At 34.9% G+C, this 14,590-nt stretch overlaps 1 pseudogene; it reads left to right on the plus strand.

The window, feature by feature from the left end:
• The first annotated feature begins 11,420 nt into the window (after positions 1-11,420).
• Positions 11,421-13,613, plus strand: LOC114508413 (annotated as a pseudogene).
• The last annotated feature ends 977 nt before the right edge of the window (positions 13,614-14,590 follow it).

Raw genomic sequence — 14,590 nt, forward strand, 5'->3', positions numbered from 1 at the left:
TGGTACTGGCATAAGAACAGACCCATAGGTCAATGGAACAGAATAGAGTGCCCAGAAATAAACCCATGTCCTTACAGTCAATTAATATTCAACAAAGCAGGCAGAAGCATAACATGGAGTAAAAATAGCCACTTAAATAAATGGTTTAGGAGATCTGGACAACTACATGCAAAAAAAAATGAAAATTGATAACCAACTTATACCATACACAAAAATAAACATCAAGATGAATAAAAGATTTAAGTGCATGTCATGACACCATAAAAGCTTTGAGGATAACATAGGCAGGATAATCGCAGATATTCCACACAGAAATATTTTCACCAATATATTACCGAGAGCAAGAAACATGAAGGAAGGAATAAATCAGTGGAATTTCATAAAAATAAAAATCGTTTCATGGCTAAAGAAAACAGCAAAATGAAAAAAGAACAAACATATGGAAAAATATATTTGCAAATGACACCTCAGACAAGGGTTTGATCTCCAAAATATATAAAGACATCACATGACTCCACTCCAGGAAGACAAACAGCCCAAATAAAAAATGGGCAAAGGGTCTGAACAGACACTTCTCCAAGGAGGATATGCAGAGGGTTCCAGGGACATATGAAAGGATGCTCAGCATCACTAGCCATCAAAGAGATGCAAATCAAAACCACAGTGAGATACCACCTCACACCAGTCAGAATGGCCATCATAACCAAATCAATAAGTAATAAGTGCTGGTGAGTTTGTAGAGGAAAGGGTACCTTAGTTCATTGTTGGTGGGAATGCAGACTGGTGCAGCCACTGTGGAAGACAGTATGGAATTTCCTCAGAGAACTAAAAATTGGACTGCTTTTTGACCCAGCAATTCCACTGCTGGGATTATACCCTAAGAATCCTGATACACCAATTCAAAAGAATCTAGGCACCCTAATGCTTATAGCAGCACAATTTACAATAGTCAAGTGCTGGAAGCAACCTAAGTGCCTATTAGTAAATGAGTGGATTAAAAAACAATGGTACACTTACACAATGGAATACTAGGCAACAGAAAGAAAGAAGGAGCTCCTACCCTTCACAGAAGCATGGATGGATGCGGAAAGCATTATGCTAGGTAAAATAAGCCAGACAATGAAAGGCAAATACCATATGATCTCACTTATAAATGAGACAAACAACAAAATATAACCAGAGACACTGAAATAAAAAACAAACTGACAGTTATGAAAGGGGAGGGAGGAGATAGATAATTGAAGAAAATAGGGGAAGGGTTGTTAGGGAACATGTATAAAGGACACATGGACAAAGCCAAAAAGGGGGTAGGATTGTGGGTGGGAGGTGAGGATGGATAGGGCAGGCGGGAGTGGTACAGAAAAAATGGAGACAACTGTACTTGAACAGCACCGAAATTTTTTTTAAATACCTAAAAAAAAAAGAGGGAAATCTTTCCTTTTGCCATAGCATAGGTGGACCTGGAGAACATTATGCTAAGTGAAATTAGCCACTCAGAGAAAGATAAGTACCATATGCTTTCACTTATATTTGGAATCTAATATGTAAAATAAACTAACCAACAAAATAGATATATTGCCTTAGCTGTCAAAAGTAAGGGTAGAGGGGATAGGTAAATAAAGTGAAGGAATGTAAGAAAAATTCATAGATAAGCAACAGCATGGTGATTATCAAAAGGAAATGGGTTGGGAGAATATGTTAAGGGTAAAATGGAGACAAATGATGATGGAAAGTGACATGGCTGAAGCAGTGAACACATAATTTTATGTATTACAGTATGGTATACCTTAAACCTATATAATTTTATTAACCAATGTCACCTGAATAATTCAGTTAAAAAAGAAATAAAGTGCTTTAAATTTTTTCTTGCATATAAAAAAAAGAAAGAACACATTTACAAGATCAATAGCGACATACTAATGCCTGAGGGTGTGTTAATCCAGGCAAGTAAAGAGAACACATCCCACTGATATTTGCTACCTGGGCTACGACTTTCCTCAATTTACAATTGTTCATTGGTATCATCCAACTGTGGCATGAGGGCCAGACCAGTAGATTAAATAAGGATGTGATGAGGACCACCACCTCTGAGCCTTGTACGTCTTTGAGGGGCTGTTTTTCTCTATCTTTGAATCCAGGCCTCAGTATGGATTCTGAGTTACTGTCTTGGTCAAGGATGGAACTGGGGAAGAGTCTAGCCTCAGGGGCTTCAATTTAGCCTTTCCTGTCATATTACTCTCATTTCACAGGTAGAGAACCTAATATGAGTGATGACTTTCTCAGGTCATAAATATATTCATTTTCAGCATCAATTAGGTCTCAAGATTACATCTTATGGGGTGGGTTCTAGAGACTTGGTGGACAACCTGATATGGATGTGGCTATAGCTACATTTATTACCTGACTTCTATATTCATCACTCTAACCAGGCCCACAACAGAACTGTCAATATTACCTCAGAATCATATTCAATAATCTAGAGATTTCTCTCTCTATAGTGTATTTTCTCTGATAAATAGCTAAAGAAAGAAATGGAGGAATTACTTTTGTGCATGCTTTTTGCACTGTGGCAAGGCTTAAAAGAACTGCTTCCTCCTATTTATGGGCCTCCAGTCTGAGCATTATTACATACCTAGGAACTGGTTGAAGAATTAGAAAGTTTTACATCGAGGTGGGTGACAGCCATCAGCTCACCTGCTTTTTGGGGGGGTTACATAACCAAGCAACATTCTGTTTGTCTATTTACCTTACTTCTAGTTTCCCCATCCATAGTCCATTAGGCAACACCACAGATTACACTGTGCCAGGGGTCCCTTTGCCATTATGGCCTGTTGCTCATTTGAGCGTTATGCCAACTTTGTCTTTGATAGCTATGTGCATCCACTGGATCCAACATCATATCCAGTGCTGGGAAACTCAATTCTACAATGGCATCTTTTATTTTTTAGCCCAGGCAATAAAAAGAAATACCACTGAGCTTCCAAATGGTGCCAGTGTGCTCACTCTCCATTCTTTTTTATTTCAGTAAAGGGATTGTTCTATAGAACTTTCTATCTAGTGGGTCCCATATTTTACTTAATTAAGCCATTCTATGGTGCCAACCTACTATAAACATTCATGTTAAATGCTAACTCCTAATGTAAAGATATTAGGAGGTGGGGCCTTTGGGAAGTGATTAGAGTTAGATAAGGTCGTGAGGGTGAAGCTCTCTGGGATGGAATTAGTGTTTTTATGACTCATGAGAAAGTTTGCTTTATTTCTTTGTTCTTAGCCGTGTGTAAGGATACTGTAAATCAGCTGTCTGCAACCTAGAAGAGAGTTCTCACCAGAGTTTGGCGATGATGTCACCTTGATCTCAGACTTCAAGTTTCAAGAACTATGAGAAATAAATCTCATTGGTTTATAAACAATCCCATTTATATTTTGTCATAGCAGGTCAAAATAATTAAGACACTGATTGAATTTTTTTTATTCCTCCCATCATCCTTCAAGACAATTTGATCATCTCTCTCTCTATCTCTATGTCTCTCTTTCAAGCTTTAAGGAATAATTTCTATAGCCATATTATCATCATTTTCAGGTGTTCTCACCAGGTTATTAAAGATAAGCTGTAGGAGAAGACTGACAAGTGCACACTGTCTTCTCAGCATGACATTCTTTACCTGTACACTCTAAACCCTAAAAATCCACTGACAACATGTGTGATTAGTTAGGTATGACATTCTTTGGGGTGAAAATACCTTTCTGCCTGAAACTGTGATATTACTTCCCTCTTGGGCCTTACTTTACACTAGTTATTGGTAAGTTAATATGTAAGTAGATGTTGAGAATATAAAATACCATCTTCTGGGGCATTTACAAGTTCTCCATGCAAAGGAAGTTTTTATTCTTTAGCATGTGGTAGTGGACTACTTCTCAATCAGAAAGTTCATGGGAATCTCGGGGGTTCAAGGTCTTCAGGCATATCTGCCTAATGCCTCTCTTCAATGTCCCAGAGTCCTTCTCATAATGTAGAAGGATTGTTGGCCTTCTCAATTCAGACTCCTCTTTTTAACTCTGTTACTCTACTCTCACAGAAAAGCCCTAGGACTCTTTCTCTGTCACAATCTGCCCTTTAATGACAAGACATAAAGGTCGCATTAAATGTTTCCAGGGAAACCTGATTTTTACCTGGTGCCCTAAGGTGATAGGTAGATTGAATCTGTAATATACTCCTTTAGTGCCTTCATTACACTTAACTGACACCAAAGTACCTAACAGTCCTTAAAACTGCCATTGTGCCATAGGTCTTCAAAGCTAAAGGTATCACATAGCCTAGTCAAGCCCTTCTCATTTTCCATTCTGGTGTTTTTATTAGCTTTGTTGGTGAAGTCTGCTGGTGAGATAACAATTTCCTCTTAAAACCAGCAAAAGGGGTCATTGTTGACATCCCTGAATAAGTGGCCTAATTTTTCAATCTCATACTGAGGATTGACTTCCTGTAGCTTTTTATGGCATCAACTTTCTTAGATAAATTGATCCTAAAGCAGAATCTGAGACAGGCATTCATTCCAGTGCAAATAGTTTATTTTGAAAGTGATTCCAAGACACACATAGTAGGGAAGTGGAAAAATAAGATGGTAGAGAAAAGGGAGTGCAAAAATTTAGTCTCAGGCACTTTGTGATTAAAGGGAACAGGAACTTTATGCTACTGGAGAACTCTTAGATGGTAGAGTAAACCTGAATCTCAAAGGTATTCCATTGGAGGGGCAAGGGAGCTAAAGACTACAGTATCGTTTACAATTGCCAAGATATACAAGCAGCCTAAGTGTCCAACAGTAGATGAGTGAATAAAACAACTATGGGACATTTATACAATGGAATACTACTCAGCCATAATAAAATAAGAAAATTTTACCCTTTGAGACAGTATGAATGGACCTAGAGGGCATTATGCTAAGTAAAATAAGATAGTCAGAGAAAGACAAATACCATATGATTTCACTCAGATGAGGAATCTAGTGAACAAACTGAACTAACAAGCAAAAGAAAGACAAACTCATAGAGACAGCAGGATGACAGATAAGGCGGTGGGGGAGGTTAGCAGGGGAGGGATTGAGCAAAAAAAGAAATAGGATTCATGGACATGAACAACAGTGGGGAGATAGCAGCAAAGCAGGAGTAAAAGGGACTAAACAGTAATGAAAAAATACAATAAAAATAATACTCTGAAAAAAAGTGTAGAAGATAAAAAAAGAATCCATATTTCAATTACCGGTAGCCTTTTTTAAAGGATGTTTTTGAGGGACATTAATTCCTTACCACTTTAGGCTTCAACATGGACCTTAGAAACCAGAGAAAGCCCTCGAACAAAGAAAAGGAATTGCTGGCATTTGGAAAACTGAGCTAAGGGACTCAGAGTCTCAAAGACAAAGGCTGCTGGGTAGATACTGATAGTGTTGGCTGAAGTTGGATTAACAACCAGTTTAAAAGGAAAGGTAACATAAAGTAGCATTTTCTAAAATTATAATTGCGTAGACTTTTTTTTCAAGAGTATGTTGCTGTTAAAGTTTCTTTTCCATAAACCTTTGTCACAGTCACAAATTTATATAACGTCTATTTTCACCTTCTGTGTACTTATATGTTATAATTTCAAAAATAATAATATTTCTTATTGGAAGATAAAGAAGTGTAACCAAGATGAGAAAGTTAATGAAACCAGATGAACAGAAAAGTGAAAATTGGAGATCAAGGATTTTCTCATATCGATCTGTGCTTTACTGGCTGGAAAATTCACACACACACACAAATGGCAATGTGTTTGCATACATGAATGTATGCAAAATTTCTGTGGAAAGATTATAGTTTATTATTGTTGGTTAAGAGAAGCAAGTACTTCAAGTTGGTGGTAATGTATAGGAAATTGATACTAGATAATGATACACTCCCCCAATTTTCCTCAAAACAAAAAAAGGTTAAATATTCAGTCTAAAATTAAAAGCATCTCTCTGTTGTTAAGATATATTCCTACAAATGCACTTATTTATCTATTAAAACTATATAGATCATTTGGCGAGGAATGGTATGAGTATGTGTTTCTGAAACTTTTATCTACCTATTTATCATCTATCATCTCTGTATGCCTATCTGTGTCTATTTATGTATCTAGTCACTTATATAAATCACTTATAAATATGTATAATTATTGACAAAGTTTCCTGCAGGTGTTACCTTTTAGCCTTGGAAACTTATTAGGAAAGGAAGAAATTTGAAAGAAATTGAAAATCTTAGGGCTGAGTGTAGTTGACAGCAAAAAAACTATTACTGGTATTCCTGGTCCAATTGTCCAAAATCTTAGAATTCAAAACAAGCATCTCCATTTCCCATCTCTAAAACCATCCCCTTGTGTCCTACAAACAACACTGTAGTGACTTTTTGCCCAGGTAGGAGGATCAATTATTTGTAATAACTCAACTTTTATTTTTTGAATATTTAAGTCAAGGTACTCATTTTTACTTTATTTTTAAGTTTTGTATTTATTGATTTTAGGAAAAGACAAAAGACAGAGAGAGAGGGGAACATTAATTTGTTTTTCTACCTATTTATGCATTCATTGGTTGATTCTCATATGTACCTTGACTGGAGATCAAACATACAACTTTGGAGTATCAGGACAATGCTTTAACCAACTAAGCTACCAGGGCTTAATAACTGAACTTTTAAAAGGCTGAATCAAATGGCTTGACATTTTAAAAGGCTGAGTCAGATGTGAAAGACAATTTAGGATGGTCAAAATATATTAAATGTGTATTTGAACAGATACAGAAAAATACTGACTAATTCAATATCTGTTTTAATAAAATTTTCAAAAAACTAAGAATAGGCCCTGGCTGGCGTAGCTCAGTGGATTGAGTGCGGGCTGTGAACCAAAGCATCACAGGTTTGATTCCCAGTCAGGGCACACACCTGGGTTGCAGGCCATGGCCCCCAGCAACTGCACATTGATGTTTCTCTCTCTCTCTCTTCCTCCCTTCCCTCTCTAAAAATTAAATAAATAAAATCTTAAAAAAAAAAAAAAACAAGAATAGTAGAAATGGTGGGAAACTTCTTCAAACTACTACAAGGCATCAAAAATAAAAATAAAACACCAGTCCTGGCTGGTGTGGCTCAGTGGACTGAGTGTTGGCTTATGAGCTGAAATGTCACTGGTTCAATTCCCAGTCAGGGCGCATGCCTGGGTTACTGGCCAGGTCCTCAGTTGGGGGCATGTGAGAGGCAACCAATCCATGTAACTCTCACACATTGATCTTTCTCTCCCTCTCTTTCTCCTTCCCTTCCCCCATCTCTAAAAGTAAATAAATAAAATCTTTAATATAAAGTAAAATAAAACACCAAATCCTGAAGTTAACATCATTCATATTGTTGAAATATTGAACTTTTCTCTCTAGGATGGTAATATGGCCAGGGCATGTTCTCCTCCCCTTTCTATTGAACATGCACTGCTATTTCATTACAATAAGGAAATTACAATATTTTCATTACTAAAAAATACATAAAGATTTGAAAACAAGAAGTACAATTTTCCTAAATGACATGTCATGTAAATGTGTATGTGAAAACACTCCCAAAAGATTTACAGGAAAGAAAAAATAGATACTATTTGAACTAAAAAGTTATTTCAGGAATGTGACAGGATACAAATCCCACATGCAAAATTTGAACATGTTACTATTTGACAATGAACTATATTAAGTTAAACCATAAAACACTCTGGAATAAATTTAACAAATCTTTTGTAAAATCTGTGTTCTAAAAATTCTAAAATATTTCTGAGACAAATTAAATAAAACCAAATTAAATGTGAAGAGATAACATACTCATGGATGGGAATATTTACTTTTGTTAAGATGTTAATTTTCCCTAAATTTATCTATATAGTCCATGCTAATTAAATGAGTGCCTAAATTTGCATACCAATAATTATAGTTTTGCTGAAATGTTAGACTGGGAGATCAATGGACTAGAACGGAAAGTTAAGAAATATACCTGTGCATATTTAGTAAAATAATATTTTATTTTTAACTTTATTGAGTTGTATAGGTAAATAAAATTGTAAGATATTTACTTAAAGTGTACAACATGATTATTTGATTTGATATATGCATACATTGTGAAAGAATTTTCCCGTCAAATTAATAATACATCTCCACTTCTTAAGTTTACTTTTTTGAGTGATGGACAAATGATTTTTGAGCATGATAAAAGAGTTTAATTAAGAAAGGGCATTTTACTTAACAAAAGTTGTTGGAATAGTTGGATAATTATCTGAAAGAAAGAACCATGATCCACACTGCCCTCAAATTTATTTTGAGATAAATAACTGACTGAATATTAACAGCTAAAATTATGAAGTGTCTAGGTGAAAAATTAAAGTGATATAGTCTCAATTTAGAATAAGCAAAGAACATATAGGGAACTACAAATGAGAAAATAAAAATGATTGAAATCAGAATTTTACTCATAGAAGATAATTTTTAAAAACTGAATAAAAGCCATATACCTTAATATAATATTTATATTTCACATTTTCTCAAATCATAAGAATATATGTGAAGGTATTCAATTTAAATTATGGATAAAAACTAATATTCAAAATATTTACAATGTACACTAAGGACAAATTATTATTCTAGCACACATAAATATATGTGTAAAATATTAAATGCTGCCATAATTGGTGTTTTTCTTTTTATTCATTTTTTATTTTTTATGTAATCTTTATTGTATTTTTTCCATTACCATTTAATTGTCCTCCTTGCATCCCCCTTGCAATCACATCCATGAGCTGTGTTGTCCATGCCCATGTGTTTTTTTTCCTTTTTGCCCAATCCCTTCACATTGTAACCATACCTTCATAGCTGTCAACTTGCTCTCTATCTATGAGCCTGTATTTTGCTTTGTTAGTTCAGTTTATTCATTAGATTCCATAGATGAGTGAAATCATATGGCATATGTCTTTGTCTGATTGTCCTATTTCACTTAGCATAATGTTTTTCAAGTCTACACATGCTGTAGCAAAGAGTAAAACTCTCTTCTTTTTTTCAGGTGAGTCGTATTCCATTGTGTAATGTTCTATAGCTGCTTTATCCACTTATCTACAGATGAACACTTGGGTTACTTCTATATCTTGGTGATTGTAAATACACTGCAATGAACATAGAGGTGCTTATGTTCTTTCAAATTGGTGTTTGGGTTTTATCATATATATTTCCAAAAGTGGGATCACCGGGTCAAAATGCAGCTCCATTTTCAATTTCTTGAGGTATCTCCATGCTGCTTTCCAAAGTAGGTGTACCAATCTGCATTTCCACCACAAAGCAAAAGCATTTCCTTTTGTCTACATCCTCACCAGCACTTGTTGCATGCTGATTTATTGATGATAGCCATTCTGACAGTTATGAGATGTTATCTCATTGGAAGAAGAGTAAGTGGAAGCTACACTAAACTCCTCCCAGGATCAATCTGGAATTACAACTAAATTCCAGATTGTAATTTATTCCAGATTGCAGAGAAATCATCCTAAATAATCAGCTGAACACTAGTTGGAGAGAAGCTTTATATCCATAGACATACAGAAGAAACCACTTCACTATAATGTGACTGGTAGGGAGTCTGGAGACACAAGAGGGCTGGCTGTGCTCCCATGGGCAGCAGCTGAAATTCCAGAGGGATATTTCAGTGGTTGGTGGATTCCCACTGAGAATGTGGGATCTAAACTCCAAAATGGACTCCCCAGCCCACAGCACCAGAGTTGAATAGGAACCCAGATAATATCCAGCTGTGAAAAGCAGCAAGGTTTTTGTCTGCCAGGGAGAAATAGCTGGAGACACAGAGAACCTCTTAAAGAGCCAACACACAAAATTTCATTTGCAGCCACTTACCTTGTGCACCAGCAGAGGGAGGGCAGAGTGGGCTAGAGATGCTTGAGAAGAGTCTGGGGTTGGTGGCTCTGGGGAAAGAACTGAAGGAACAGCTTCCAGAATCCCTGTGTTATGTCGTACCCCATACTGCAGAAGCCATCTTCCTCAGGCGGAGCACTCCTCTGTGCATAACAACCTGAGAGTAAGCAATAACCCTGATGGTATGAATTACCCTGACCCACTCTATGGGACACTAGAAAAGTAATCCTAAGAGGAACATTCATAGCATTACAGGCTTATCTCAAAAAAAAAAAAAAAAAAAGGAAAGAGCTTACACACTTAGTGTTTTTAAAGTATAGCAAAACAATGCATTTTATTGTAGTAATGCAGAAAGTTAAACATTAGATAATTTATCACTGTAATCTGTAACATTTGAGGAAAGCTCTGTTGCTATGGTTGACAGAGTAAGCACTTCATAAACATTTATTGATTATCTTGAAAATGGAAATTAAATTTACTACCCCTTCAAGATAATCCTCAGAGCAATAGAATAAAACTGATATAGTTACATAACATTTAACTACCAGAAATAAACAGTAAATAGTTTATTTAGAAGACATTCCAATAATATTTTTAGATTAAACAAGGATGTGTATTACTGACACTAATACCCTTTGTTTTACTAGAACTATTTTAATGCATTAAACAAAATATATAAGTATTATGCAGTATTGTAAGCATCATAAAGACATAAACAAAAATATCTTTGATTCTGTATATCCAAGATTACCAATTATCAAATTCTAAAAACGAAAATTGAAATAAAAATAAGTTTGTTCATGACCATCATGGTGCATCTGGTGTAATGGCTGCTCACTGGAGCTCCAGGTGACCATTACAGCCAGAAAAAGTAAACTGTCAAAGAACTCATACTGTTTGGTACTTGTTATCTGCACTAACTTAAAAAGTCTGATTGATAGGATCAACTGGCAAGAGAAATGAGAAGTAGTGTGGCACAGATAAAGTGTTCTGCAGGTCATGACAGAAGGGAAAATTATAATTCATTTTTACTAAGTAAAATATAATTCACATTTACTAAGTGCCCACCAGTAACTGAGTGGATAAAAAACATGGTATATTTACACAATGGAATACTACACAGCAGAGAGAAAGAAGGAGCTCCTACCCTTCACAACAGCATGGATGGAACTGGAGGACATGATGCTAAGTGAAATAAGCCAGGTGATGAAACAGAAACACCACATGATTTCACCTATAAGTGAAACCTAATCAACAAAACAAATAAGCAAGAAAAATATAACCAGAGACATTGAAATGATGAACAAGCTGACAGTAACCAGAGGGGAGATGGGAAGGGGTAATGGGGGAAAAATAGGGGAATGGTTGTCAAGGAACATGTACAAAGGGCAATGGACAAAGCCAAAGGCAGTAGGTTCAAGGGTGGGGCAAGGGGCCATGGTGGGTGAAAATGGAGACAACTGTATTTGAAAAACAATAAAAAAACTTAATTTTAAAAAAGACTATTGAAGAAATAAGCAACTTTGTTTGATTACTTCAAAATGTATGACAAATCTTATTAACCAAAATGTGGCACATGAAATTGTTTGCTTAGAGACACTACTCACTTTGCTCCTGGGAAAATCAATAGATGATAGTGTTGATGTATATACTGGTTTTCTCAAGGAAAATGGATTCAAATTAACACAAACATGATCAAGAGGAATCAATGATATATTTGAATGACATCCAAACACTCTCCATGAGTCTAAAGTTAACAAAAGAGTTCAGCATATAATTGAAGTAATGTTTGATATAAGGAAAGTTGTATTCAAGAATCACCTGTTATCTTAGAAGGACTTTACCTAGTGGAAGAAGATGATCAATTCACCCATGTGCTCTCTCTAGAAGATGACTAATCAATAGATCTTAATGTTTTTCATATGGATATAATTTTATAGATAATGAAAAGAAATACAAAGCTATTGATAAGGAAATTCTTAATGAAGAATAGAGTGACTCAAACAGACCAAAATGCTGGATATAGTGAATAGGAGGAGGAAAAAAACAAAAGGAGAGAAAAAGATGAAGGACAACAGGTGACTATTCATGACAAGATGGAAATCAGTCTAGTCTTATTTTGTTGTAAAATTTATCTTACTATGTAGTCAAGTTTAAATTTTGAAAAATGTGTTCAAAAATTGCTGAAAATGGAGTTTTCTGAAAGCCAAGCAAAAGAACTCTGCAACATGATACTTCATTGCTGTGCTCAATAAAGGACACATGAGAATTTTTTTGGCTTAGTAACTAGAAAATTTTGCATGCTAGAAAGAATACATGGAATCCTTTGAAAGTATATTCAAAGGCCAATATGATACCAGCCACCACTTGGAAACAAACAAATTAGAAATGTTGCTAAGATGTTTACTCATCTTTTATACACAGATTTACTTCAGTGGAGTGTTCATGAATGTATAAAACTGAATAAAGAAACAACTATGTCCTCCAGTAGAATTTTTGTTAAAACATTTTCCCAGAACTGTGTGAATACATGTGTCTTCTTAAACTTAATGAAAGATTAAAGGATGAAACTCTACAGCCATTCTATGAAGAGTTATTATTATTATTATTATTTTTATAATCACCTGAGGATAATTTTTTTTAGATTTTATTTATTTATTTTTAGAGAGGGAAGGGGGAGAGAAAGAGAGAGAGAGAGAAACATCAATGTGCGGTTGCTGGGGGCCATGGCCTGCAACCTAGGCATGTGCCCTGACTGGGAATCAAACCTGAGATGCCTGGTTCACAGCCCATGCCCAATCCACTGAGCTACACCATCCAGGGCTCTATGAAGGGTTATTAACATGAGATAGTCACATGAATAGTTTGCCATCAACTTTTTACTTCTATAGTTCTTGGAGGTTTAACAAATGAATTGCATGAGCATCTCAAAAATACAGTGAAAGTCATTGTGGCACAGAAACCAGAAATTGAGCCAAACAAATCCTCCCCCACCTCTTCCTCTCCTATGTCCTTCTCTGTAGAGTCTGATTCCTCTGCTTCTGGTTCCTTTGTAAAGCAGTGAAAGCAGTTCAGAGTTTTTCAGGGAAAGACAGTGATTCTTCATTTGTCAGCAGTCAGATTTCTGCCTCACCTAAAGATATAAGAAAGAAGGGCCAAGGGAACTCCAGAAGTAAAGAAGTACATAAAATGACCAGGAAACAGCAAACAAATGATAAGAAATAGGAAGAAAGATCAGAGCAAAGGGAGCAAGAAACGAAGACTGAAAGAGAAAGAAGCTCAGAAAGAATCAGAGATAAAAATTGAAGAGATCCAAATTGGAGATATCTCATAAGAAAATACATTTCAGACAGAGGTGTTCCTTCTGAATGAAATAATTACAATAGAGTAATGAGTGATAAAAAACAAAAAAAATGCACCGAGATTTGGAAAATAAATATGGTGATCCCAATCAAAGTGAAAAGAAAAGAACAGAAAACATTCAGGCTCTAGAAGTGATAAAGATAGGTATCAGAGTGGTGCAGAGAGGCGATAGGAAAAATCAAGCAGATGCTCTAAACAATCCAGAGAATCAAAGAAAGATGAGATATGGTAAATAAAAAATCTCCAACAAAGCAAAAAACAAATATCTACAAAATCACAAAAACTGAACATACCTTAAGTCAGTTTAAATAAATTATTTTTTGCATTGATTAACAAACTTTATAAAATTTCTTGTTTAAAGTACTGGTTTGCCTGTAAATTAAAAAAAAAAACTTTTTTATTTATTTTAACATATTTTATATCACCAATACATCTCAAGGCCCTCAACATAAAATTATTTGAAAAGTTATACCAGAGTGGGGTATAATTTTTGCATGTATTTTGTTAACAAATTGATTAAATCGGCTTTTTAAAATTTTATTTTAATCATTGTTCAAGAACAATTTTTTCCCTTTTACTTTTTGAAAGACTACCAAAAAAGACTATTGTTTCTAGCTATAACCAAAAGAAATATGAAATAAACAATGCACTGATTTACAACAGAAAGAAAAATGTAAAAAAAACTGGAAATAATTCTAACAAGAAAGATTCAAGGACAATACTGTAAATATCAATAAAATATTAATAAATGACATTAAGGAAGTTCTGTAAAATCAGACTATATGGCATTAACTGACAGTAAGACAAAATATTGTAGAGGTAAAAATTTTCTTCAAGTCAAGTTATCAATTCAGTTTGAAACCAAACTTAAAACTCAATATTTTAAATAAATTAGAGATGCTGGTTTTATATTATAATAATATGGAAAATATTGATAATTTGAATAAATAGCAATGGGGTTTATATTACTTAAGAGATATCAAAACATATTACATTGCCCTAACTGGCATGGTTCAGTGGATTGAGTGCTGGTCTGTAAACCAAAGGACTGCTGGTTCGATTTCCAGTCAGGACACATGCCTGGGTTGTGGGCCAGGTCCCTGTAGGGGGCACATGAGAGGCAACCATACACTGATGTTTCTCTCCTTCATTTTCTACTTCACTTCCCTTGTCTCTAAAAATAAATAAATAATATATTTAAAAACCATAAAAGTCAGTAATTAAAGAATTATTTTTACTGCCTTGTCTATGTAAGAAACACATAATTATAAATTATTATATAATAAGGT

The sequence above is a fragment of the Phyllostomus discolor genome, chromosome 11 (assembly GCF_004126475.2).
Source record: "Phyllostomus discolor isolate MPI-MPIP mPhyDis1 chromosome 11, mPhyDis1.pri.v3, whole genome shotgun sequence".
NCBI lineage: Eukaryota > Metazoa > Chordata > Mammalia > Chiroptera > Phyllostomidae > Phyllostomus > Phyllostomus discolor.